Consider the following 4966-nt stretch of genomic DNA (forward strand, 5'->3'; position numbering starts at 1 on the left):
TCATGTATTATCATTTTCGTTCTCTTCAATGACTTTCAATTCTATTCTATTTTTACTGGCAATCCCCATTGATACAGAAATATGCATGCGCTAGCAAGAGCCTTTTCTAGTGGACTTGCATTAACGAACAAAGGTTTACTATCTGGAACATAATAATTTCGATGACTATTATGGATGCGATAGTTGGCCCTGTCGCCCAAATCATAAGATGTTATCAGTGAGAAGTAAGTGGCCGCATGAAGCCTTAGATGGAAATTTAATATTATGTCACGAATATATTTCAAAACTCGTAAGTTTCCTTAAAAATATATCCTTCAGATAAATTTTATTTCCATTCTAACAGTATTTTTGATAATTAATTTTCAATTTATAAAATGATATGCACGTTTCGGACTGGTACATAAAAGTAGTTACAAACTTATCGTGCGGTAGATTGTGCAAGTCTGCGAGGGCCGAGGCCCTTTGCTCTCTGACGGCCACGAGCCATCGGGTTCACCTTGAAGAAGACGACTTGTGATCTCGCTAAACTAAAGAGACCCAAAATATTTGGTTCTCTGAGCACGAACTTACGTTATAAGTAATTTACAAAATTTTACGAAGAGTAAATTGTGTTAAACTGAGGACCAATTTCTCCCCGGAGTCAGTCTACGAATCTCCATGGTTGAACTACGTAGTTTCAACCATGACGCAAGGGAGAAGGGACAGGGGACAACCCTACATCCTCAATAAACAATAATAACCATGACGAATCTCAACCGGGCAACCCTTTTACTTCTTAGATTGGAGTATAAATTAAATGCGCTGCCACTAAATTCTTAAAACCTAGTCAAAAATTCTAACTAGAATATGTATACTAGCAACTAGCTGAGGTCATTTCCAACAAACAAATCAGCCTACGCCGAATTTAGAAAGATCATGGCAACTTGGAATTTGGCTAGCGTGCGAGTAGCGATTTCTGTCGATTATAGTGACAAATCAGAGATTTTTAAGAATCAGTTCATTTTCAATTTCCTCATTTACTCAAGATTTTAACCAATTTCTTAAGTATGATAATGCTGGTATCCATGATACTTTTCCGGTCTACTCATAGGACTCAAAAATGAACTCGAGACAGAGTCTAAAAAACTCTCTGCTTTGCCACTATGCGACACGATTGTCGATTAGCGTTAGCGGCTTAGCCCAGGCCAAATGCCGGGCCGCTGGGGTCCTGAGCTGGGGCGCGGGCAAGAAGTGTCGATGCGAATTGCAGTGGCGGCAAATGGGCAATAGAAAATTTGCGAAAATCAGAATAAGAATGTTGGCAAGTTCTAACCATGCCATCTAATTTAATTTGCTTGTATTTAAGCTGGGTATCCTTGACTTGCTACCGTCACTCGTCAGTGCCACTAAAGTTGCCACCCAACATGAAAAAGGAAATATTTCTTAAAATGGATGATGATGAATAGTGTTGATATTACAGATCAATATGACAAATTCTGCAAGCAAAATGAATTTTTCTTCTGTTGTTTTTTCTCGTGTTTCCATTTCAGCCTTTCAGGCAATGCTTTATAGTTTATTGCCGATGGTTGAGAGAAGCTTGAACCGTTGTCGAAAGAGGACGTTCCTGCAAACCTCTCTGTTTCCTTATCCCAGTCTCGTTCGAACTGTGATACAGTGTGGTTGTGACTAAAACGCTCCTTCGCTCGAAGCACCAGCCACCATATAAGTGTTGTGTCCAGTCACTCCAGTGACATACCCATTTACATTATTCTAGAGTATACGAGGTACTTTCAGCCCTTTTGAACCACAATAAATCATACCATGGGGCCAAGCCGAGGGCGCAATACGGCGCCCACGGCCCGGGCTAACCCTTTGGAAATGGTATAAACTAGAAACGCCAAGCCAGACTTTGCACCATAAGTCTAAGCCTTACCGCCGCTCAGCCAAACAGCTTCAGCCTGCCCCTTCTTCTACCAAGAAGCGCAGCCTTTTGCCTAACCTAATAATGCCTCCAAGCCCAAGAAAAATGCTCCAGCCAAGGAGCAAAAGCTAACAGCTTCCAAGGTCGACCTTGCCCATGAAGATGCCTCTTCAATTATTAGTGGGGTGCTGTCTGACTCGTGTGAAAGCCTTCCTTCCTCATTCTCCTGCCTCCCGCTCTGGGCCGCTCAAACTCTCACCAAGCCCTACTCAATGAAGCATCCAAAGATAGCATGAGCACCACCAATGAACCACTCAAAAAGACTACAGAAGCCTCAAGCACAAGGATAGACCTCAACTCAGCGGAAAATGCACACAACCTGCCACAAAGCACCCGCCAAGTTATTCTCACCAGCTCAGACACCCAGACTAAACTATCTTGTCTGAACCCATTCAGAATAGCCAAAGCTAAGGACGCACTGTGTGGGCCAGTCCTGAGTGTGGAACATCAGCGCTCAGGCATGGTGGCAGGGAATTATTGTGAGTACTTATGCGTTTGCAAGAGCATCGACCGGTCCGGCTCAGACCCCACGGCCAGTGTAGCTGTCAGCTGACTTTCTTCAGAAGTGCAAAAGCTTTTGCCGGTGAAGGTCACAGAAGGTGTGTTTTACGATCGGTCCGTAAAAAAGCGTTGATCGGTTCAAAATGACATAAGAACAGGTTCTTTTGAATAACCTATGGATTGCCACCATGCGCTCAGGTGCCCTGCTAATAACCACCAAGACATTAGAACAGGTACACATTTTGCTGGATGCCAAAATCCTGAAGATTGGTGAAGAATCACACCCAGTGACCAGAACAATTGCTTGGTCAACCCAGTTCTCCTACGGAAAAATATTTGCACCAGAACTTCAAGATGAATCCTTAGACTTTCTACTGACCATTCTCGAAGAAGATAAAGTAGTTGGGATCCGCAAGCTTCTAAGTGACCCCAAAAAATCCTCCGTCCCTTTATATGTCCTTACCTTCCTCAGCCCCTCACCCCCAAATGAAATACGAGTTGGCTACTGCTCATACACAGTAGACAAGTACTACCCAAGCCCACTTCGTTGTGGGCAGTGCCTCCGCTATGGCCACTCCAAACTTAGGTCACCGTTAGGTGCTTACGCCAGAGCCCCATCTGTGCCCACTGCCCCCTCAGGGGGGACTTCAGACGTGTGTCTGTGCTCATCAGAAGTCCTATGGGATTTTGCATTCCTAGGGGGATTGTTCATGAGCGCCCCACCGCTGAGCTCTCGGTGTCTGACTGTAGGTCTAAATTGTGGGGCTAAGTTATTTTGTAGGTAGGATTCCTTACATTCCCTTCTCTGTCTCTCTCGTGCGGGCGGCCGACGTCCCGTGTAAGCGGCCTCTTGTTCGAGTGTCTTTGTTTCTGTTGCTTTTCACCTGTCCCTCCTTGTCACTTCGTCTCTTTGAGATGCTAACGCTGCTTCTTTCAAGCCAGCTTCAGCGGGCTGGACAATTGAGACCTTCCGCCCCTTGTGGGTGATAAAAAATTGAGACCTTCCACCTCCATGGTGATGTTCATCTTGACTTTCGGTGCGAGATAGCTAAATAGCTGAAGCGCTAGTAAACCTTTGGCCACTAAACTAACTAACTGTGCCCACTGCAGCCAAAGTGTCACTCCCAAGAAGCCTGTCCAAACGCCCATCTTGCACCCAAATGCATAAACTGTAAAGGGCCACATCCTGCAACCTCACATCAGTGCCCATATTATGAGTCCGAGCTCCGAGCGTGCCAAACCACAACCGATGAGGGACTCAGCTTCCCTGAGGCATGAGCTAAAGCAAGAACAGAGTCCAACAATACTGGCAGCCTTGCTAACACTACAGAAGCTTGCCCAACAGCACACTCCACCGGACCAGCACACCAACAAGTTATAAGAAGCAACCACAACCAGCGCCTCTCATACACTCTGAGCAAGCATTTCCAAGCCTCTCCCAACTAATGATGAACGATCGTGCCTCCTCTCCGCCTCCTCCAACTACCGCTGCTTGGCCAGCTATAGCTTCCCAACCTCACGCAAGTAGCACTCAAACCTCAACCTGGCTCACACAAGGACAACGCACACAACACACCCCACTGTATGCAGCCACACCACTTTCTAACCTACCCATTCTCCCAAATTCCCAACCAGAAACTCTACCTGCACAGTGTACTCCTCTTTCACCAACCTCACAATCACAGCCTACAACTCTCCCCACCTCTACCTCATCCACTCATACAACACCAATTGCCTTAGACTTCACACAGCTTCTCATCAAACTATTGCCACTAATGATTCGCCTCCNACCGACGCCAGCATAAACTGCTTGGAATGATGCTCGATGCCCCACGCCTCAAATGGGTCCCTCATCTCACTCACCTGCGGGTTGATGTGATGCGGCGTATGGATTTGCTCAAGCATATGGCTTCCCCTAACTGGGGTGCAAGTTCCCGTTTCTTGCGCTTATTTTACTGTGCATTTATAAGAGCCAAGATAGATTACGGAAGTGTACTTTATGGAACAGCTTCTTCTTCGCAACTAAAGCGGCTTGAGATCCTGCAGAATGCCTGCCTGCGGCTTATACTTGGAGCTCGACGGACCACACCCCTAATGTCCCTTCATGTGGAGGCTCATGTTCCTCCTCTGAGTTTGAGACGCAGCTATCTTACTGCCAGTATGTATATTCGCCTTAAATATCGCCCAAACGGAGATAGAACCTCCGTAGTTGTGCTTGGTGACGCACCTTCAGCTCTTCAATGTGGCTCACAGATATTACATGATCTGGGCCTTCCTTTTTGTCGTGGTTATCCCACTCCTGTGTTCGATCCAGTTCCGCCTTGGCGCTGTCTGTCTTCTCTCATTTGCCTTGATTTCCAATCAAGTTCTGAGGTTGCTACACCTTGCCTCTTTACTGCTCATCTGGATGCAAAATATCCTAATCACAGAGCAATTTATTGTGATGGCTCAAAATTTCTTGATGGCCCATCTACTTCATGTGGACTCTATGTTCCGTCCAGGAAA

The sequence above is a fragment of the Hyalella azteca genome, unplaced genomic scaffold (genome assembly GCF_000764305.2).
Source record: "Hyalella azteca isolate HAZT.00-mixed unplaced genomic scaffold, Hazt_2.0.2 contig13376, whole genome shotgun sequence".
Taxonomy (NCBI): Eukaryota; Metazoa; Arthropoda; class Malacostraca; order Amphipoda; family Hyalellidae; genus Hyalella; species Hyalella azteca.